General features: G+C 43.7%; 1 long non-coding RNA gene across 1 annotated transcript in view; it reads right to left on the bottom strand.

Annotated features, from left to right (window-relative positions):
* Nucleotides 1–21,601: 21,601 nt before the first annotated feature.
* Nucleotides 21,602–24,683, bottom strand: part of LOC142803859 (uncharacterized) — a 220,117-nt gene continuing 217,035 nt past the window's right edge. Inside the window, exon 3 of the long non-coding RNA XR_012894336.1 lies at nt 21,602–21,728. This is a non-coding gene — a long non-coding RNA (uncharacterized LOC142803859). The remainder of the gene's footprint in view (nt 21,729–24,683) is intronic.

Genomic DNA, 24,683 nt, shown 5'->3' with positions numbered 1-24,683 from the left:
TGATTAGATACGTTTTGCTAGAAGCTGTGTGACGATGTAAAGTTTAGTGGGTCATCCATTCCAATTGATGGGGTCCAATAGACGTCATGACATTTGGCAGAAATGCAGCAAAGCGTCTCGCTTAGCATTCAGCACGCCCTGAAAGCTCCCTAAAAGCAGCTACTTTCTGGGAGCCGCCATTAAGAGCCGAACATTTTTGTCATGCGCTTAACATCAATCTTGTGCTGTAGCTTAAATCAAGCCCGTGCACAATTAAAGTGCAACGTGGATTGTTTGCCGCAGCAAGCCGAAGTTTAAATAACTGGTTTTGTTCAAAAGGGTGATGAAAAGCACTGAGTGTGAACTTGATCAAAAGCAAAACAATGTCGCTTACTTTGTGTGAACATATAGCTTGAAGCTGGCCTCTTTTGCACAAAGACCTAAAGCTCTCGAAACGTCACGTAGTTAGCTGTGCCTCACGTTAGTTTTTCATGTAAAGAAAGGTTTCTGCTCTCCCATAGTATAGTATACCGAGTACTCTAAATTGTTAATTCCTGTTTCCCTAAACGAGCAGCTGCCGCATTGACAGCATACGGTATGAGGTCCACGGGATGGCTATATGTTCATCCATATTAGAACACCAAGTACTCTAAATTGTTAAACACTTTTAAATGTGAAGCATTTCTTGACGAACTTCGGTCACTTTGAGCATATCTATCTATCTATCTATCTATCTATCTATCTATCTATCTATCTATCTATCCGGCTACGACTTTTAGCTCTCCAGGCCGTTTGGATCATAGTATCGATACCAAACTTCGTATGACATAACATGACTCTATGACGAGCATGTCTGACCAGTCACAACATGAAAAACATGACATGTATGTCATAAATGTCATGATTTACATATCATGGTCTTGCTGCTCGTGAGGTGGTTTCGTTCACATGACATGTTGCACAACTGGTAGAGTATGACATGATCGCATGGTGAACACAAGTGACAGACCCTAACAGGCAAATCATGACATGCTTATCAAGTAAAAACATGACTACATGCCACGCTCATGATGCGTTCGCGGCCGTTTCGCTGGCGTCACATATACCAAATTTGGTATTGCAGTACATGAATGAATGATGAAGGTATGTGACTGGTGCAAACACGATAATCATGAGATGCGTGTCATGTAAGAAAACAACTAAATGCCACGCTCATGATGATGAGCTGCCAGCCGTTTCGCTAGCTTCACTTAGGCCGCGTTCACACTGAGCATTCCGGCCGCCGAAAGTGCTCCGAATCCGGTTCGGCGGCAGCGAGATCCGCCGAAAGGGCCCTCTCCGCGCCGATCGCTCTCGGACCAATTTTTGCGGCGTCTGCCGCCGAATCGGTCACCGCGGACCAATAAGAGCGCTAGTCAAGGAATTTTGAAAAATGGCGGCCAAGCCCTACTCACTTGTTATGCAGCAGTGCGCGTAACTGAATGTTGAAACCAACGTAAGTTTAACCTACTCTGTGTCTACTTCGCCTCCGTATTTCGTGAAAGAGGTGACCGAGCTTGCTGTTGGCGTGATCGAGCTTGTTGTGGTCTTGCAGAGCAAAACTAACCCACCAACGCCGCTTGCGTCGGGGGTTTTACTGCTCTTTGTGCATTACAAGACAGCCACTTGCCAGCAAAGTAAGCAGTACTGTCTTTTCTTGCTTCTTGCGTACGAGAATCGTTGAAGTATACACCACCGGATAGCGTAGTAGCGTTTGCAAGCCGCGACAACAACCGGGTGACCGCGCATCCATCCCGCATTCGCCCCGTAGTAGATGGCATATTCGGCGGCGCGGGGCGCGTCCAGTGCGAACGACGCTGCGTTTCGGCGGCAGGGGAATTTCGGTCGCTGTAGAAAGCGCATGTTTCAGTGTGAACTAGGCTTTATACAAAATTTGGTAATACGGGACGTGAATGGATGACAAAGGTATGATGCTGGTGCAAACATGATAAACATGAGAGTCGCGTCATGTAACAACATGACTACATGCTACGCTCATGATGCACTCGTGGCCGTTTCGCCAGCTTCACATGTACCCAGCTCGGTATCACGCGACGCGAACGGACGACATAGTTAAATGGCACATCAAAACATGATAATCACGACATGCGTGTCATGTAACAACATGAGTACATGCCACACTGATGTTGTGCTCGCAGCCGTTTCACTAGCTTCAATGTGCCCAATTTGGTATTACGTGACGCCAATGAATGGCGAAGGTATGTGGCTGGTGCAAACATGATAATCATAGGATGCGTATCATGTGAGAACATGACTGCATGCCAAAGTCAGGGCGCCAATACATTTCGACGTGACGTGGTGCGCGTGCTCGCCGGCGTTCATTTCGTCGCGTCACGCTGGCGTTGCCACGCCAGGCGCCGGTCCTGGCATATATGCTCGCAGGCGCGAGCTGCGCTACGTTGCTTTGACGCGTGCGCGTTTCAGCGCGTCCGGTGTCCCTCAATCATGAAAAGAGAGAGATGCAGTGTTGTCTGGGTGACGCATCAGCGCGAAATGCAGAATGTCGCATTTCGCGCCAGTTGCCTTGGGGCCGCGGTGACGGACGCTGGTCACGTATGACGTCACACTATAGAATGCACGCATTTTGCTAACGTAGCATCGCTTTGCCCAGCGTGCGCGCGCGTCAACGCTACATTGGAGTATACTAAGCTTTTCATGATACGCTTGCGGCCGTTTTGATAGCTCCACATAACCAAGTTAGGTCATAGAGGAGGCTATGGATGGTTTGGTGTTACGTGACGTCAATGGATGCCGAAATATATGACTGGTGCGTTGATTGATATGTGGGGTTTAACGTCCCAAAACCACCATATGATTATGAGAGACCCGTAGTGGAGGGCTCCGGAAATTTCGACCACCTGGGGTTCTTTAACGTGCACCCAAATCTGAGCACGCGGGCCTACAACATTTCCGCCTCCATCGGAAATGCAGCCGCCGCAGCCGGAGTTCGAACCCGCGAACTGCGGGTCAGCAGCCGAGTACCTTAGCCACTAGACCACCGCGGCGGGGCATATGACTGGTGCAAACATGATAATCCTGACACGGGTGTCATGTAAGAACATGACAACATACCACGCTCATAGCGTGCTCGCGGCTGTTTCACTAGCTCCACATATACTAAATTTGGTATCACGTGACGCGAATAAATGTCGAAGGTAAACGACACATGCAAACATGATAATCATGACACGGAAGTCACGTACGGCATTACTTACCTCCACCTCGTAAAAATGTGGTGATTTTAAAGGGAGATATCAATATTTCTCATTCGTGCTTGGCATATTATCTATTCCCACTGTACGTGGGATCTGCCAATTTTTTTCGAGTCACTATACCAGCGCGCCTCGACCACTCCAGATACGTGTCGTGGAGTGCGACAACCATTGTTATTCCACGTGGCCATAAATGCGGCCTAAAGGGCCGCATTAAAGTGTGTTGCCAATTTGTCAATCCAAGTGACCTCAATATATGTTTCAGTTTATATTTGGTGTGTACTATTGAACGGGATATTTAGCAGACCGGTGTGCTACAAGCTTCATTCGACATCTTCTGATAACAATAGTGCCGGCATGCACACCATCAATTTGTAGTTGCTAGGGTCTGGTCAAAATATCATTCATAGAGCCTTCTGTGCCGCAATGCCGACAATTCCACTTCACTGGGTCATTTTCATAACACGGTCTCTGCACATGAATTGAAATCTTGGAGTGTCCTTACCTGGGAATTAGAGCCGTTGCTGCGCTATCTCATCTTCGTTCTTATCTATCTTATTATTCCTCTTTTCCCCTCTTCAGTAGCCAATGAAGCACACGCTCGGTTAGCCTTCCTGCCTTTCCTCATTACTTTCTTTCTCTCTTTGTCAATATAAACCTCTTGAACAGCCATACCCTTAACTTCTGTGATTCATTAGGTAGAAACTGCCTTATTTCGACAATAAAAAACTTGGAGCACTAGTGTAGTTTTCCTTCTGTGCCCTACGATCGTATGGTTGTTTGAAAGTACAGACAGCTTCACAAGTTGGTTGCGAATTATCGACAGACAGAGTAAAAATAGGCACTAAAATAAAAGGCAAAATATTTAACAATCGGTTTGCGTTTGCCTTTTTTTAGAAATTTTTTTCTGCTTTCCAACGTTTTGTGAAGTCAATCGAAAATTTCATGAAACGTTTCTCTCTTTTTTCACGCTGAACGGAAGACTACAAATTTTATATTTCTATAGGGGAACAATGTGTTAGTTGGAGCACCGAAGGGAATGTAAAAGGCCACGCTGCCCGTATACATCTTCGCATGCTCGCATTTTAGTGGCTACAATTCACACTGTTCACCTGACTGAAACCTAGTGGCATGTTAGACCATTGACGCCTTCGTAGCACACGCGATCTCTCGCCCTAATGAACCTACACGAGAGGCTGCAGTCAAAGATTAAAAGCAGACATAGCATCAAGTGGAACACGTCATCAGAGTGCACATGTGAGTAGTGGACCAAGCTATCACGCACGACTGTTCTCACTGATTGATTGATATGTGGCGTTTAACGTCCCAAAACCACCATATGATTATGAGAGACGCCGTAGTGGAGGACTCCGGAAAAGAACCCCCTGGGGTTCTTAAACGTTCACCCAATTCTGAGCACACGGGCCTACAACATTTCCGCCTCCCTCAGAAATGCAGCACTGTTCTCACTGGGGTCGGGCGATAATGGGAGATACTTGCCCATGAAACTCGTAACCTTTTCAACAGAAGCTTCCTCTTCACTTCGCCTGCACCAACCTCGATGCGCGCAATCAAACATTAACGCAGCGAGTACGCCTGGAACTGGAGACGACGCTTTTTTCATCTCATCCCACCAAGGAGAAAGGGTTTTCCAGACTGGAAGCACAGCTTTCTGAGGAACAGACTTCGTAATTAAAAGCTGATGAGGAAAGACAGTGATGGCGCGGTTGAGTGATGCATGTTGCTCATTTAGAGACCACGCCACGCTAAGTAGCGAGAAATAGTCATATAGTGCTAGAAAAGGTTATAGAAGGCGCCGTTATAACAGCTACGCACGTATCAATGGCAGTCAACGACCACCAAAGGAGGAGGGTTAAGGGAGCGGAGAATCTTTCTGCTCCGTGAACCGTAACAAGGTGCTCATCAACCGGTCATCCAACTGCAATGCACTTGCGCGCAGGCATCGCATGGTACGGCCTGCTGCGAAAGTGTATACTCCATCATGCGAACTTCAGGCAACTCGCCTGGCTAAGTGGAAACATTTCGCAACATTGCGATGGGCAGAGAGTTCACTGAACTTGAACTTAGCCACAACTGCTTTCTTCTCCCGGCGTGGTCATGGTATATCGAAAAACGGACCAACCACCGGCGGCTTTTACACTTTTGCCTCGTTTGTTCCATTCGAACTTCTTAAAACAACTTCTTAATTTCCTTAATTTCGATTCGTGTCTTTTATTAATTAGAATATTATATATGCTGACAATATCCCCGAAATGTATGCCTGTGTGGCACTTTAGTAAATACGAGAATAATTAGGCAAAAAATACTTTTACGCAAAAACAATGGTGGCAAGAAAGGGTGAAAGCTGATTTCGTTAGGTATATTCACACGGAATTCCAGGCACCCTACACAAAAGCAGATCAAGAAAACTTTGAAACTTTGACGCATGCCAGCGCGTAGTAGCGCGGGCCATTCTAAATATCTGAGCATAAGGTTTGACCGCGCTGTAAATTTCTACTCAGCGAATGCTGGATACACAATCACTGGTGACATTTGGGAGAGACGGAATCTTCTGTGATTCAATCAAGCTCCATAGAAGCTCCATAGTGTCATGCAGGAAAGTAAGAAGGGTATATCACAAAGAAAAGGCGTGTCAAAACAATTGTTTTAAAAACAACTTTCTTTTTCAAAATTATTCTCTTATGTCAAGGTAAAATCCTAGCAAACTTGCGATTTCTGAAATCCTCGGTTAAAATTATGATTCTATTTTATGGGCGTACCTACACCTCCATCCTAGAATCAATCGTGTAACCACTCGCTTCCTGTGGATTTGACCGTTTCGAGTGTTATATTATCTGGAATAACCAGCTAAGTGAAAATAAGATGGTGGCTTTCACCGTGACAAATTTGTACGTACTAACGCAATAAGTGAAAATTGTGCTGAATGATTAGCTGAACGTCTGCATCTATCTTTTTATTTGGTCTTTTCACGTAAAGTACGTGTTCGCTGTGTAGGAAACAACCGTACGCACGCCTAGGGCGGTCGTCCTGTTAGCGGTGGCTTACTATAGGTGGAGCTATCGCTATAGTGAGCGCACTTTCCCCGTCTCTTCCATCGAGTTCCCTAAAATTATCTAGAGGGGATTCTAGCACGGCGATTGTTCAGCGACCATGGGAATCATTGGTAGTACACGGATTGGCCTAGTCTTTGAACTTTCGGGCGGTGAATTGCACTTGTGGGCTTCATTTATTTCGGTGTTTCGGTTCTGTTACGAAGAAAAGAACGATCCTTTTGAACTTCATGACCCAATTTGAAATGACAGGCCTAAAAAATTAAGGTGGTGAAGCTCAACCGCTGAGAGTTTGCTGATTTAGGTGTCGTGAGAAAACAGCTACAAGCCTATAGACACACACTGAGCCAGAAGTACGAAGATTAGACAAATTCATGTACTACCCGTCATTCCCATGCTCGCTGAAGTGGCATGATTGCAGCTCCCATAGACACTAGCGCCAGAGCTCCCTCTAGTGTATATTTGGGAAACTCATGGTGTGTCTGACACAACTCAAAGAGAAGTGGGTCAGTCAAATAGAGTTGCACTTTAAGGGCCGTATTTTGAGGTGACCACCGAAAGCGACAGTGTCACCTTTTGTGACATATGGTGTGATGTGCTCAATCACTTAATAAATTGCTTTTCCGTGACGCCATCATCACACTGGCCTTCTGTGGTATTGAACGTCTCAAAGAATGAGCACGGCGTATAAGAGCAGAATGAAAAGAGTGTCGCGATTTCGAATGTACCGGCTTCCACAATGTGTCTTGGCTTGGCTCTGGTTACTTAATATTTGACAAGTGTTAAAAGTGGTTGTACGTTGCGTCCACTCTTTGAAAGAACACAGCTCAGCGTGGCAGCGCTCCGCCGGGTGCCAGTGCCACCGGTGCAGCCGCACATCGAGTCGAAGCTTCGCAGGCGCACACGAGCGAGACGCTCTGGCTGAACTACAGACAAGCACGAATGGCGCTTCACTACTACCAGTAATACAGAACGGCAAGCTCGGGCGATATATCAGATGGCGTAGAGCTTCTCCCACGTGTCCGCGTGCGCATGCCCCACTACGCTTCGAAGTCTGGCCGCAACGGCTGCAGTGACGCAGCGTGGCCACGCTCACCTATGTTCACCCTAACAGTGGAAGACACTGGACGACAGGCGTCCAAAGCATGTCTAGACCAAAGTGTAACTGTGCGTGTCGATAGCACAATCTCTTACGTCACAACACAACGGACAAACGCGATTGGTTGAACAGGCGTATCAAAGAATCACTTTGACGTACTAATAAAGACGCTTGCACCAATCATAGCGCCTCTGCTAAGGTGAGCGTGCTCACGTGGCTGCCAGTGTAAGCCAGATCTTTCAATCGAGGCGCAAAACCTGAGATTACTGTAAAAATAGTAATGTAAATACGTTTTTTTTAATTCCGAGTTTGAGAAAACCACTTACTCATCGTTGCACAAGACGTTATCAGTTTGTTCGACGTGTCTACCTGATTTAGTGTGCCTGTAAGACCACGTCGTTTTCTCCAGGAAAAGATTGGCGGCAACCTGTGTCCAGGTGAGCCTCATATATATTCGAAGTTGTTGACACCTGGCCCCTCTTGAGCCGAGCTACAAACATGATGATGACATGGGCGTGAAATGGCACAAATAATAAGCTCTAAAATGAAGCTGAAAGGATTTTAGATTGTGATAAAACTTTGTGCTTAACCAGGACGGACATTACTGTCAACAACGTAGAATATTTTTCAGAGTCTGTTGCAGCAGGAGCTTCAGATTACGTGAAACAATTTTTCTTGCTCCCCTCACGTGAACAAGCCAAAAGTAAGGGCATGGAAACCTTCGTCATCATCGATCGGTTCTTTTGGGGGAGGCTTGCTGCACTCCGGCTAATGGTTCCCGAAACGCTCTCTTCTTAACTGCAAGAGCGTAGTTCATGTGACAAAGACTCAAGCAAGTATCGTGAAGCTCAGAGTTCTGCAAATATATTACGATATCTAGAATAACTACCAAGTCTAGCGCTACGTGACCAAGCGTCTCACGTGTCTTCAACCACGGCCTCTGGGAATAATTCGTGACGTGCCATTGCCGTAGCTAATCGAGGAGTCCATGCTTCACCAATGCTGCTGTCGCAGATAACGCGACCCACTAAGAATGATGTCGCTGCTTTCACTCAGCCTCTCAAGAAGCCCTGTGGTGATAGCTTCTGGTTCTTGCCAAAAAGTTCTAGCTTCATCCACTTTCGAGGACTGTCACATCGTTTTTTCCACTCAGCAGGACTCAAACTTTTCTTACACACTAGAGAGTTGTTTTTCTCTGAGCTAGCTTCGCTTTCCCTTTACAACACTAATGAACTGAGACATAATCAAAGTTTCTGGGTGCTCCGACACCACAGCGCGTTTCTGTCGGGGTTACAGCGGCGCTAAATTTTGTCTACACACATAAAGCCCTGCAAGCAAAGCTTCCCTGCACATAAACCTTTTTTTAAATATCCTCTGTTCATCCACTCAGCATTCGATCCTGGAAGCTGCCATTCATGCGACTAAAATGCTACACTGCATGCTACCTGGCGACGTCAATAAGGTAACACTTCTTTGCAGGCTAGTTGGTTCATACTTGAGAACTCTACTTGCTGTGAAAGCTCAAGAAAAATGAGAAGGGAGAGAGGAAAGGGCATTACTTTCACTTTCTCTTCTTGTTTTCCTTCAGCTTGCGCGGCAAGTAGAGTTTTCAAGTAGATAAGGTACTTACTATCAGTTCAGTCATGTCAAGAGTATTGTAGGGCAACGTGACGTAGACAAAATTATTAGACGTCATCATTACTTTCCCGCTTTTGCTCAATAGCAAATCACATCAGCGAGCGCCAAAGGCAACAATTGGGCACTTCTCGCCTTTCGCTGTATTCTCACAATATAGCTCCAGCTATCGTCAGAGGCCGCAAACATGCCAAGATACACTTCGCGGCCGTGAGTCACTGCAATCTAGTCCAGGCGACACGGCGGACTGTTTCGTTTAAGATCCTCAACTTCAAGTTTATTTGAGGCAAAACAATAATTGAAGTACAATTTGCCTAGGGAACTGGTAAAAATCATAAAACCTCGCAAAGCACCTGGCTCATATATGCCGAAAATCCAACAAAAATGACCCAAGGCTATAGATGAATGAGGAAACAACCATAAACTAGCTGGACTACGTGCAAGTTATGTAGGCGAGAAAAATGAAACAGATGACCGATAAACTACAAGACTAAAGTATATGGCATTGAGTGCACGGTGACACAATCCTCCACTCTTTCAACCACCATATTTAATGAGACACCCCCTGAGCCCCCTACCCCCCCCCCCTTCACCACCATAGTGCTGGTGTATTTTCATTTTTTTTTTGTCCTTTCAAAACCTCAGAAAATATGACTGCGTTTTCGCACATGCTGAGCGCATCTTGCATTGTAGTGTACGAGGAGTCGCGCAAAGACTGTATAGCGCACGGTGCAAAGTTTACGGTGCCCCTCGCTAACACGGCATGTTTGCCAAGTCCTCTCAGAGATGGCCGCATCTGCGAAAGTGCTCATGAAAGCCGCCTTCGCTGGTGGCGCACGTCATCTGGAACGACGTAGCTCTAAGTCAACATTTCTGAAAGCCAAACACCCCACGTGGCCGTAATAAGAGAACACGGTACGCCGATAAAGGAGCGAGGCCTCTTTCCAAGTAGACGAAACCAAGAAGACGCTTTAAACAACGTAGCCGTTAGCATAATAAACCAGGTGGTTTTGTGGCCTGCACAGGTTATAATCAGTGGTTATAAATGATCAGGCTTGCCAATATCCCCGTGTTCACTCACTAGCGCCAGAGGAGAGGAGGGCAGTGATGATAAAAGGAGCCCAATTTAGGGGGACGACACCTCGTCCGCCAGTGAAGGTAGCTGCCTTCGCCTCCAAGCATCCTGAAATAACTTCTCTTTTTCATGTATATTTGGGCGTAATATAGCGACTACATCATTGGGCTCGCGCGTCTACGCGTGTTTGCTTTGCACTCTCTCGGTGCGCCATTAGATGAAGCCATAAGGGTTGAGGCTCGACGCTGCGCTAACTTTCTACTTTCACGATGGCGTAGCACGAAACGTAACTGAGGCTGCCTTTAATTATTTTTTCAAAAGCGAAGCGTCTCTGTTGCTGCCGCTGCTGCTGCCTCAACCGTGTCTCACGCATATTTGTAGAGCTCCCACATGTTTTCTCATCGAAGTGCATGCCTCTGAGGGATAGCTAAGACGGGAAACAAGCCGTACGGAAAGATTCTCAGCGTTAACAAATAGGAAAAAAACATCATCACAACAAACTGATGCGTAAAAACCAGATGGTTGTATTTCAGGTCGTTATTATATATGACATTCTCGTCAGGGTTTCAGATCGTATACGCTCCCTCGGCATCTCAACAAATACAGAGGGCCGTTCCTGGAGGAAACGATCAGCCCCATTCGAAAAGGTCTGTGCGCACTGCCACCTTACTTAGCAGGCAAATAGATACTATACACCTGTGCTGCGCACTGTATAATAAATGTTATGGTCACCTCACAGCTGTCCACCGGGCCCATGAAGTGGCCGGCAGGCTTGGCTTGCCGGTCCTTACGCTAGACTAAGGTGGATGAGTGAACCAATGGCGTTCCGTAGGACACAGAAAGGTTATTTTTCATTCCATTCTGTATACCATTCGTTTATAGCTCAGCTTTGGACAGCTTTTTCAAATTCAAATTCAAATTCATTTGTTATTCTTACGCAAAAAGCTCATACAGAAAAATATACACACGAGGGTCCTATAGTCAAAGACTGCAGCGGGACCCTCGGTCAATAAAAGATAACAAGACGCATGAACACAGGAAAAAAACTGTGAGCAGGCGAACAGTTTGACAAAACAAAACAAAACAGTTTGACAAACAAAACAGTTTGAAAAAAAGTGATATACAAAACTTAATACATAGACTCAACACAGTGACGAAGTGCAATCACTGAGGAAAAAATAAACAAACAAAACTAATCGTAACACAAGTGATGCATTGTAATGATGAAAAAGAACCTGTACAAGTAGCGATATACTCAAATACATAAATGTACATTGGCAAATTAAAACGTTTATTGGCGTATCTGAATTGAAAAAAAAATGATGAAGTTTTGATGGTCAGGTGCAGATCATTCTACAGTGTCATGGCGGTGAATGTGGAGGTAATTCTTCCATAGTTAGTATGTGCAACAGGTAAAAGTAAATTAGAGTTGTGTGCAAACCTGGTATTATTTTTATTAGTAAGATAACTGAAATCAATAATATCGCATGAGACCTGTTTAATAATCAGTTTATAAAACATAATATAGAGATGATAGCTGAACAAGCCTGATATATATAATATGTTGTAGTGATGAAGTGATGGGGACGCATTGGTAAAAAAGTTGCTATTAGTGATGATGTGAATGGCTTGCTTTTGTAAATGCTGAATAGATGATAAATTGCGAATATACGTATTACCCCAGGCGACAATGCCATAGATGATATCACTGTCGATGGAGGCAAAATATATTGGTAATAAGGCACCTGTATAGAATATGGTTTCTATTTAATTAGAGCTCTTATACCAATAGTAAATTTATCTTTAATGAAAGCAATATGATCAGGAAACTTAAGGTTACAATCTAGTTTAATGCTAAAAACGTGCAATTAGAGTCTGAGATGATATCACCGTTTAAAATAAATCAGATCTATATGATAGTATTTTTTGCACAGTTCTGAAGGTCATAAATGTCATTTTGTTAGGATTGATGATTGATTGATTTGGTACAAACCACGCAACAATTCGTTCAAGTTCAGTGTTAATTATTTAGATTAGGCTTTATAGACATTTAATATTTAATTAAATGGTAGTGTCATTTGCATACAGCATGCAGCAAAGAGCTAAGACATGATAGTGAATTATTAAAGTAGATAGGAAATAGTAAGGGGCCAGGTATAGTTCCCGGTGGTACACCTTAATTAGTGATTTTAGTATTAGAATAAACAATACCTGCAAATACTGTGTGCTATCTCTTAAGCAAGTAGCTTCGAATGAGGTGTAGCACGGGACCAGTAATTCCAAATGACTTCAATTTTTAAAAAAGGTTGTTATGATTAGTATTATCAAACGCTTTAGTAAAGTCTAAGAAAACAGAGGCGACAAAATTTTCTTTGTCAAGTGAGTGACGAATGTAGTCAGCGATAATAGAGCTAAGCTAGTTGAACTTCCCGTACGGAAACCAAATTGGCAGGTATTCAACAAATTGAACTTTTTTATATAAGCATTTAATCAGTTACAAAATCATTTTTCGACAATATTACTTATTGATGATAAAATAGAAATAGGACGATAATTATACACCTCATATTTATCACCTTTCTTGTATACCAGAATAGTATTAGCATTTTTTAGTGAAGTAGGAAAAAACACCGCTTTTGAAAATGCGAATAATAATAGTGCAGAGTGTTTCAGAAACGAAAGGTGCAACAATTTTCAGGTGGAAAGCTACAATATTATCTAAATTAGCACTGGTGTTTTTCAAAGCTAATAATACAGAGCCCACTTCATCGGCAGTTTCAGGAAACAGGAAGAAAGAGCGATTACATTGTGTCATCCGATACGCAGACGCTGTTTTACGACTGTTGTATACGTCATAAAAAATAGTCGCTGAAAGAATTGGCTATGATAGAGGCATTGCTTATAGATTTCTCTCTGTAATTTATAATAGTACATGTATCACCAGCCTCTGAAAAATTCATAAAATCATTTTATGAATGCCAATGATTTCACCAGATTCTCCCATCTTTAATTCAATTTTTATGTAAATGGTAAAGCTTTTAAAATTGGACCGTTATAACTGATGCGTATGTCACTGCCTTCTACCCGCGTAATAATATTGCCTGTATTGGCCCGGTATGCGAGCAATGGCGGCACTGCGAACCACGCTTTTATGACGTCAGTTTAAGGATTCGCGCACTTTCGAAGCGTGGCGCCTTATAGAAACCACCAGCGTGGTAAAACTCGGCAAAAAAATCAGTTCAAGTTGTTATCTTAGCTACCAACGCTGTTATAGCCGTGGGTGTCCGCTTTTAACGGCAATTTTTGGCTTCTTAAAACTGCAGCTGATTGTCATCATGGCGAGAGCTGCGCAACAGTGGAGTATTGCTCTGGGCTTCTATATGACCACCCACCCGTGAAAAGGGTGTTAGATTAAACGACTATCCAAAAACCAAAATCTCAGGAAGGTTTCTTGGCCCTGTCGTAAAACAAACTCATGAAAACAAACTCATAATTGCGCAAGAACAATCGTTGAGGGCGTTAGTTGACCCTCGCGTGGCTGTTCGTTCGACAATGTCTCCGCCAGAAGCAGACGATTCGCGTACAGAAGCAGCGGCTGCTGTAGCGAGGTTGAGGGCGGGGTCGACAAACTGACGTCACAGGCGAGAGGGCGCCGCTCCAAGATCTCGAAGCCAATAGGCTTTAAATTGTTTATATACCTTCTCCAGACACCAAATATCAAGACCAGCGATACTAGCCACCTTGGTTCAAATTTTTGCGCATTTCCAGAAAACCTGTTCGCAGGAGCAGTTGCGTTTATTGTTTTCGAGTGGTGCAGATGTTCTGTTGAAGGACAGTGCACGTGCGTGCTATAACTTCGAGCGAATGCATTGCCATATTGAAGCATTTATGTCCATCCTAGCTCAAGTAAACATAAACTATCGTTGTCAGTTTATTTAGTGCTTACAATAACGATCATCATACATTTTATGAACTAAATTGATTCGGGAAAAAACATTGCGTTTTCATATTTTCACTCAAATAGTTTTTATGCGCTCAGTTACCTGGCAATTTCTTGTAACTACGAGTTCGCTTAGCTTTAGTTCTATGCCACATAGCCAGAATTTTTCAAGAAAATGTTGGAAATGGAAGAGCATCTGCATTCTATGATGGTCCATAATCAGAAAAGCACCTAATGCTAAGCAAGTGCATTTGCATTCATCGTCATGCTTCTGGCAATGGCAGGAGCAATTTTTCAGTGAATAATGTGATATAAACCAGTGTTTTGTTGAGAACGTGATCAATATTCATGTGTAAATTTAAATCGATTCACGCCCCGCCACGGTGATTCAGTGGCTAAGGTACTCGGCTGCTGACCCGCAGGTCGCGGGATCGAATCCCAGCTGCGGCGGCTGCATTTCCGATGGAAGCGGAAACGTTGTGGGCCCGTGTGGTCAGATTTGGGTGCACGTTAAAGAACCCCAGATGGTCGAAATTTCCGGAGCCCATCACTACGGCGTCTCTCATAATCATATCGTGGTTTTGGAACGTTAAACCCCACATATCAATCAAATAAATCAATTCTCAAATTCACTTATGCAAGACTTCTATTGCTGCGGCATTCCTCTTGTACAGCCTGAGCGAAGTCTTTCGTATCTGGCTTTGATATGTGCATATTGCCACTTGGTGTTCTGTGCCAGCGAACAGTGAGCCAGTTCTGTGCCAGTGAACAAGGAAGACGAAGACGAGCAACCCGTGCCAGCGGAGACGTGCTTCTTTGTGTCTCAGATTTTGTCAGTCGCGTCTCCTTGTACGTTTCTTCGTGCTCCTAGCGCGTGACAACTGGTGGAGGTGCTGGGTACACGTCTAGACATTGCCTAGAGTACATTGCCTAGAGTGGATGATTCTCTGGACAAGCTGCGCCGCGCGAAGTATTTTTCGTCCGTCGACTTGAAGAGTGGTTATTGGCAAATAGAGGTCGATGAACGTGACCGGGAAAAGACCACTTTTGTAACACCGGATGGCCTTTATGAATTCAAAGTACTCCCTTTCGGCCTCTGTTCCGCTCCAGCCACATTGCGCCTTCGGGATGTGCTCGAAGCCATTAGATCGGCCAAGCTCACACTCAAGCCAGAGAAATGTCATTTCGGCTATGAAGAATTAAAGTTTCTTGGTCACGTCGTCAGCGCCGTTGGTGTTCGGCCTGATCCTGACAAAACTGCTGCCGTCGCCGCTTTTCCAACTCCAACTGACAAGAAAAGTCTTAGACGATTTCTGGGTCTGTGCGCGTATTACCGCCGCTTTATTGAAAATTTCTCCAACATCGCGGAGTCACTATTACGCCTCACGTGTGATGACGCCGATTAGGCGCCGAGGTCTCAGTGAGAAACTCTTGAGGAAGTACTTTGGACCTTACAAAGTACTCTGACCTGTGAGCTACGTCAACTACGAAGTGGTTCCAGACGGAGGCTCACCATCATCCCAGCGCAGGCTACCACGCCCAGAGACTGTACACGTCGTTCACCTAAAACCATACTTTACGCAGTGATGCGAATTTTCTTCGTTTGCCAGTGAACTCTGCGTGAACAGTGAATGCCATTTATTTCTGATTGCCGGGCCCAGGACGCATTTTCCGTCGTTCGCTACTTTGTTTAATGTTCGTTTATGTTGCCTACTTTAACCCACTACTGTGCACACTTTTCTTGAGCATCGGGTCGATGCCTTCTTGGGGGAAGGAGTAATGACACCTGGTGTTCTGTGCCAGTGAATGAAGAAGACGAAGACGAGCAACCCATGCCAGCGGAGACGTCCTTCTTTGTGTCTCAGACTTTGTCAGTCGCGTCTCCTTGTACGTTCCTTCGTGCTCCTAGCACGTGACAATATTCAATCCTCCAAGGATGTTCACAACTGCCGTATCATCAAGGCTAGTCAGAGCAGAGGGCGCAGTCATAAACTTATCAATATCTTTCTAGCGTGTGTCAGTTGATATTGTCCAACACTGCTTAACGCTCACTTGTGGAGACTACAAGAAGGTAAATGCAGTGACTGCAGTGCATTCGCAAACGCCACTATTTTTTGTGGACGACAAGAATTTCACTGACTACAGTCAAGTACACTCACCATTTCAACAAAACTTACTCCTAACCTCAGCTGCTTTAAGGTGAGGTTCGGTTGGAGTCCATTTTCTCTTGATAAGGGCGAGAATATTGCACGGAAGGCTAGCCTGATGCAGTTCCGCAACTACAGAAAAGTCGCCAGTTTTACAGTGGATTATTACTTATGATTTAACTACCACAAGATAGATAGTTTAGGCCTTAGATTACCAAAGCTGCTGAAAAGGGCGTTGTATACATAGACAATAGACTCTTGCCTTCTAAGCAATCGTTAGATTAATTGGATAACTTTAGGTCCTTCAGCGTGTATATAAGCTAGCAGAGAGGAGAAAAAAAATATTTATTGCACGAAATTAACAGCATCGCATTGCTAGTCACGTTTCTACCCTAAGTGAGAGGTCTTGTGCATCTAGGAACTCCTGGTCATCACTGCCTCTTTGGCCCTGGCGGCGAGACATTGTTGTTGGTCGAAGTCCTCTGAGTCGAGCTTCTCCTCCCGCGTTTCGAGTCTTCTCGTGTATAGAATTCCGACCTTCTGCCAGATAGCGCAGAACACCAGTGTGGCTCTGTATATTGTAACTGCCAGAGAAATGCAACATTATATAACTAGCTCAGTATAGCGATAAGCCAAAGGAAGAATTGAAGAAGAAAGTAAGGGACGTTCGCAACTCAGCCTCGTCTCCTTCGGACGGGCTTATGTAACTAATAACGTCTTTCTGAAAAGAGTATACCAATCGCTATAGTTTTTTCACAAAATATATATTGCTCAGGGTGTGTAACTTGAATGTTTACCCCAAGCAAATCTAGAAAGCAGCATCATACTTGAGGCGCACAATAGTGCCCCAACTGTTGCGTCATGGCCTATGAGTGTGGGAGAAGCTGCCTGTTTCTCTATTAACACGGTCGTGGCAAAAATATTGATTATGCCTGTTGCGTGTCTGAAAAAAGGTTTTAAAAAGTTTGTACATGCAAACGTTTGGGCAGGTTCTTCGGTTGTCCGTTCGCTACTGGCTTCAAGGCGCTTCATTGTCTGGTTTTGCCGATGTATCCCCGCACGGTTTATCGAAAATGCACGGATCGCTTTCCCTGCATATTGAAGCTTTGCATTATTGATTCCTCTCGAAGTGATTGATCCTCGTTCACTAGCCGCACTTCTGGCACATTTCGAGTTATTTAGGCTAAAAGCCAGCGTGACCGATGGATGCCTCAAAGAAAAATGCATCGGTATTTATCTTCCATTTGAGCTCACAATCATTTCAACTTCCAGGCGCACTTTCCCTTTGGCCGCTGCTTTAAAGAGAGTTACAAATGACTGCTGCCAAAAGAGAAGGCCATACAATGCAGTGGCACTGCCTAATGTTTTCTTTGCTTCGTACTGCCTTTCCGATACCCTCCTTCTGGTTCCGGCTTGCCTTTTCCAGCCAAAACATAAATCTACACGCTGAAAAATTGTACTTGACGTTGCGGAATTTTGTAGTGATCAGGACTGCGAGATTTAAAAAAGCTTCCTTGATATTTGGATAATCTCTGCTTCTCCGAGAGATAAAAGGGTAAAAACGCGTTCTTTCATTGCTTGCATCTTGTTATCGTCACCCATGTTATGGAATATTTCCCATTTCTACCAAGTATACTCCACATCACTGTACTCCACATAACTCAGTCAACTTCAAGTATACGCTTCGATAAATCAGTTTTTCACTCTGCAATCTTCTCGAAAGAAAAATGGATAAAAAAGGACTTATGAAAAACAAAGAAGAAGTGCTCGGACAAAGTACGCTCCTAAATGTACCCGTTCTCGAGAAGGTTCGAGATGCGACTTAAGGTAGGCAAATAATCAGTGTGGTTGAGCGTCTTCAGGATTACACGTCAAGAGTGCGGAACGTGATGGTCTGTTTTGAAAGTAATGGTTACCCAATCGCAACATTTCGTCAACATTATGAATAGCTTAATCAGCAGAACGTAGCCCTATTTGCTGAAACATAGTGCGTTCAACTGGTATGATTTCTTCAGCAGCCGACAGATTTCTCTTGTCTCAGGATTTTTTAAAAATGCTGGAATTGTCCAAACTTCTATAAACAGAATATTGGAAGTAACGTTCGAAGTAACATGCAGCTTGGTTTTAGAGATGCACTGAAGCTGTCGTAAACGAAATACCGCTAAGTGGTAAGAAACACCATGTCGAACATACTAGTAGATGTGTTCATGATAGACTTTGCGAACGCAGAAATGATAATTTGAATAAATAAGAGAGCTCCTTAGTTCGCCCGAAATTATCCCATTGCGCGTGTCAGGCATTTTTTAGAGAAGTAGCAATAATCAGCGTGCATAGAAGCAAGCACTAGGGGTGAAATCTTCGAAGCTAAGATAGGTCTATATTATGCGAGAAGTGTGTTAAGTCAGCGTGTCATCTTATCCACTAAACAGTTTGACAGTACCTCCAACCGAGTTTTAGGTATTAAAAATCAGTGGTTTCGCCGTGGCATGTCCAGCTATCTGGATGTCACCATGGAAATAGTAATATATTTGATACTTAAATACTTACTTAACAGGTTTCCTGCACGCGCTACGATATATATATATATATATATATATATATATATATATATATATATATATATATATATATATATATATATATATATATATATATATATATATATATATATATATATATATATATATATATATATATATACGTGTATTTTTGAAAATAAAGTTATTGGCACTGTATCTCGTTTCCTCGATTGTAGTTGTGTTTTTTCAAACCCTAAAATCAATGAAGAAATATGTAATCGTTTTCGAAGAAAGTTTTTTGGAACTTGAGCACTGTGGTACCGCACCTATTTCTTGTCGGTGTCATAAATGTGGTCTGGATTTTGCAAATACCTCTAAGTTCGCACGTAGAACACCATCTCTAAGTTTGCACGTAGAACACTGTCTCTAAGTTTGCACGTATAGCACATCGACATCCACACGAAACTACGAGCCCCACCAGAATGGTGCAAACGAGTTGTGAGCGTCCACATGATTCACAGGTTTTAAAAAAATGGCAACTGTCCTCCTTGACAAGTTCTCTTCAGTAGAAGAGACTGCAGCTCCTGCTCAAATTACGGCGCTCCCTTGTCGGGCGAAACTTATACCTAACAAATCAGCTCTCACAAAAAAAATAATGATGGCAACCACATCTGTGCACGCAGAACCCCATATATCGCGGCTGCTGACGTTCTTATCAGCAGTTGGGAGTACAAAGCCGGGCGGATATTGTAATTGCATTACGCTAAAGAGTTCGACGTAATGAATCGCATTCTTTGCATTCAGGCGCATTATATTCTAAAACGCCTATTGCCAAGATATCAGTGTTCTGTCCGATAAGTTAGCCCCTTCGACAGAAGCCCTGTGCGATAGTACGTTAGGCATCTGTAATACAGCAAAGAAAACACAAAAAGGGTGATAACATACAACCTACGTAGTCACCTCAATTAATGTAATCGGTGTTCTAAGAGCTTTAATGAGTTAGACCATGTGAGTTTTTTTTATTTATGTAGTGCGATATTCTAGAAGGTGGCGGAGTACACAATTGATGCAATCGCTTAAGAGCAATGGTTAACCAAGCTACTTCGTTCGATGGAAAATTGAAGCTCGGGACTTGCAGAATCACAGAACGTAGTTTATCTGCATCGGTTAGCAAAATAGGTGTAACTCAAACTTAAGAAAAATCGATCTTTCTTTTTGCTTGCTTACGGTCCACTCTGACTCAGACTCTCCACATCCTACTTAATGGGTCTCACTTGTATTCATACCCGCCAGAACTTATGCTCTTTTAAGCGCAGCCGCACAATATATCACCAGTCTACAATTCAAACGGCCACAGTCGGACTCAAACTCACCATAATTGGGCTCAAGTGGGCTCACTCTGACACGTTATTACCGAATAATTGCTCAGCCGTAGCCAATAATACTCAACTCCTTTTCTGAGCCTCAGTGAACTCATTCTGAGTCGACTCATCAGTGTGGTTGACATCTGTGTGCATTTTCATCTATGCATGCCGCCCCATCAAACTGAACTGCTACCGCAGTGGTCAGGGTAGTGTCCACAAAACTCACGCAGCGCAGTAAAACGCAAACGCAGCGCTGCGCTTCAAAAATATGCCATGTATAGCGTGTGTGACTTGCGGCTGCATACATATATGTGGTACCTTGGAATTATTTAGGGCTATTACGCCACGTGGAGACAGATAAGAACAAAACGAAGAGTTGTCAGTTTTCGCGCATATTTACAACATACTGCAAACACTCACGTGAATACTCAGAAATAAAGCTCTCATAGCGCAGAATATAAAGACAGAAGGTGTGGAACATCTCCTTTTCGGGTTTACAAACAAGTTATGTGCCATTTCCAGAATCATCAAACGAGCTGCCCACCCAAACACCTCGAACCACCGCTTAGCAAGACGGATTGGTGGTATTTAGGATAGACGTCTAGGGAGCTGGCTGCAAGAGTCGTTCGCTCTGCACAAATGGCGAAGTACCATGTCCAAGGACTTTTTTTTAGTTAATGATGCTCATGGACCTCTTTTTTTCACTGAAGGAGGCATATGTGGCATTGGACGACAAGACAAAAAGACTGTCCAGGTCTTTTGTCGCCAACTCGCACCCTTTGTTGACCACAGTTTTCGAGAGACACGAGGTCATCACCGTTCTTCCTGTAAACACCACCAGAGCTATCGAAAAGGTACAAGCGCATCCTTATGAGCGGACAAGAAAGTTTTCTTGTCAGCACCGGAATGACGAAAGGGAATGAACTGGCTGCCTTCACGACAACTTGAAAAATAGTGGAAGACAAAAGGTGGAGGATGGGGTTTTGCTGAAGTAATAGCTACAATTTGTTTGAGGAAAATCACGCATAAATACTAGGAAAAAAAAAAGGTGGGCACAAGTGAAGCTTCAGTGTAACGTGCCAGTATTCCACGATGATGTTTGAAGTTCAGTGAACTTACTTTACTTGCTAAGCTCACTGTTTCTTCGCTATTTTTTTTTCATGAACACTTTCTTTTTCTTATTGTGTGACGCAGTTTAAGTTTATGGAGAGTTAATTTCTACTTCCCCAACTTTACAGTAAGCACTGGCTAGCTCCTTGCAACTACTCGTGTCTTGCGTAAAAATTGCTTCGCTGTTGTGTTTTATATTTACGCGCGATTTTTTTAAAACAATCAGGGCACATGTAAATGGAATTTTCTTTTCAATCACCTACCAACGAATTGGGCTACGAACAACGTGTGAATTATAGAACGGGCCGAAAACTCCACAGGAGTGCTCTGACGGTTACTGTCACAATTTCACTAGGGAATCAACCTAGCAACATAATGTATTCTTACCGTTTGCGCGCAGTGTCCTGTATGAGGGTGTTCATACGGTCGGCTGCTCCTCTAGGTATTGTTCTGGCGGAAAATGAATATAGCATTTTCTCACCAAACACTTGCGCTAAGTTGGAGCATTTGCCCAAACCTGAAAAAAAAATAAACAGGAAAAAATGAAAGAGAGAACGCTAGCATTTTATTTTCCAAATCTCTATCATAAAATCCGTTAGAATGTTTTCTCAAGTTGTTTACGGATTTCTGATTTTGTAACTTTCCTTTGATTGTCACAAACAGAAAGACAGTGTTCACAGCTTGAAAGAAAAAAATAATCTTTTTTTGCACACGCGAGTTTCGATGACTTCGTGTTGCAAAGGCTCGGCGTAAGGTCGTTGGGGCTTACCGCGACTGCTCATTGCCTTCATTCAAAGCGTGGTGTTGGTCATTACTCTGTGACTATTATTATTTCATTTGGATGTACAAACGCACAAGGACACAAAAGGAATGGGGAGGTAGCTGAGTGACAGCTGCCGCCTATAAGGTACCACGCCTGCCTGCTCATTCATATAGGGTGGGCACAGAAGAAAGGAAGATGGTATGAAAGAAAAAAAATGTCCCCACCTGTCGAAAGAAAATCGCGAGAAAATGCGAATGCATTTCTTGCGCCGAAGGAGGGTACCATTGCCGTCAGACATTTGCTTTCACTGACATCTGCCATCTCTTTGAGAGGCGCCCAGCCAGCGAATGGTCGAGAGTGAGGCGCGCGCTTCACTCCATCGGACGGGAGAGTGAGGAGCGAGAGGAGGGAGTGCGAACGGCGCGAAAAGGAGCGGCGAGCACTGCACGTGTCATTGTACCTGACGGCCATAATGTCAGCGTCTTATCAGCACAAAAGCTACACAAACGCTGGCCGCACAAATGCAGCAAAGGCGTTTCAAACGCACTGCATTGAGGTGGTGGCAAGTCACCTTCACGTCAAAGGGGTGGGGGGGGGGGGGGGCTCCGGTTGCTAGGGGCGAGGATAAGCGGCGCTCGTAGCTGTTGCTGACAGCTGCCGAAGCGTGATATAGTGGGGGCTCTGGTTGCTAGGACGCGCACGCCCGCAGCTGCTGCTGTGGGAGAGGGTGGTGGATGGATCCCGACGGATGCCTGACATTACCAGCCTTCAACTCAAAGTTGATGACCCCGAAAATAGAAGCAGACGATGCAACCTAATTATTTATGGCATTCCGGAAGAAGGAAACGAGAAAGCTAATGACCTGGATCTACAAATCTCTGAAAAACTTATTAAAACTACTCTAGGTGTTACGATCTCGGGAATTGAGAGAATGCACCGACTAGGCACTAAAACATAAAACAAAACACGACCTGTAATCATCAAGTTGGAACGCTTTGACGATGAGGCGAAAATAATGAAAAACTGCTATAAGCTTAAGAATTGGAGTGTGTCTATGGGCGAAGATTTTTCACTCCGTGTGCGTAACATCCAGAAAAAACTTTGGGACAGCGCCAAGAAGAACCGAGATAAGGGTGAAAAAGTCACACTTGTGTGCGACAAGATAACGGTAAACGGTCAAATGTATGTCTGGGACTAACATAAATAAGCGAGGGCAGTCGTAGAAAAGAAATCTGCTGTCCGGAAGGCAAAAAACTGAGTGAAAATGAAACACCCCTCAGCCTAGTGATAGTAAACCTAAACGCCAGACGTGTTGTTAACAAAAGTACCGAACTTGAAGCATGCATACTAGAACATCAGCCCGATATTGTGACAATAACAGAAACATGGCTTTCTCCTGAGATTTAAAGTAACAATATATTCCCTCCGGGTTATACATTCATACGTAAAGATAGGTGCTCACGAGGGGGTGGTATAGCAATTTTGATAAAAGAAAATATCTACGTCACTCCTATGCCTGAAGTTGTTAGTGCTGAAGTACTTTGGTGTAAATTAACAACACATAAATCCTTCCTCTATTTCGGCACAATGTGCCGGCCACCACATGCTTCGCGTGATGTATTACATGTACTAGCAAATTATATGGAAGCTCATTTCGCGCAGTCTACAAAGATAATCTTTACGGGGGATTTCAACTCCGCTGGTATAACATGGGATTCCCTTGATGATACTGCCGACACTGATCATCAAGATGAGCTGCTTGATTTTGCTTTAACTTTAGCCTTATACAGCTTATTCTAAAACCAACACGTGTTACAACAAAAAGCAGTAATGTACTTGACTTGATATTTGTGAGCGATAGCATAGCAGACAACAGGATTTCATGGGAAGTTGTCAGTGGCATATCGGACCACAAAGCGACTAAATGCTCCTTGTTGTTGGGCACACCGCTGCCTAAGCATAAAGGAAATACACGAATTTTCGACTGGGTGAGTGCCGATGACGTGAGCCTTCTTGACTACCTAGATGAATCCTATTCCACCTTTAGCTCGTTCTCGGAGGATGATACAGTTTCAGTAGATGAATTATCGACAACCTTTGAAAGAATCGTTCAGCACTGCTTATCAAAATATTTTCCACAAAGATCAAACCAGTCCGCAAGACAAACCCTTGGATAACAAGAAAAATTATACAACTAAAACGAAAGCTTGCCAGATTTAAAAAAATGAGAAATAAACTATTGTTGCCAGGCGCACGGCTCAAATAAGTGAGCATTTTCGTGCACTAAATATGGTGTAAAAATGAAAAAGGATGAATATATGAATGTAACCTTAAGTAAATTTAGAAAAGAATCCTCTTCTATTTTTTTGGCGATACATTAATTCGAAACCACATCAGATCAGTAACCCAACCCCGGCTGAAGCTATTGAAAAGGCTACACAGTTTAATGATTACTTTGTTTCAGTATATACACATGACAACGGTAAGAACCCTGACCACAGTTATCTTACATGTAACACTGCCAAACTAGACGACTTAATCCTAACTGAATCGGGAATTTTTCGCCTATTACTCGAAATAGACCCTAAAAAATCCTGTGGCCCGGCAACATATCAAATGCATTTCTGAAACGCTACGCAGAATGGATGTCAAAGTTCTTACTGAACATATATAACAAAACATTAAAAACTTGTGTAATCCCGGAGAAAT

This window comes from Rhipicephalus microplus, chromosome 3 (assembly GCF_043290135.1).
Source record: "Rhipicephalus microplus isolate Deutch F79 chromosome 3, USDA_Rmic, whole genome shotgun sequence".
Classification (NCBI taxonomy): domain Eukaryota; kingdom Metazoa; phylum Arthropoda; class Arachnida; order Ixodida; family Ixodidae; genus Rhipicephalus; species Rhipicephalus microplus.
This window is presented reverse-complemented; position numbering and strand designations above follow the sequence as displayed.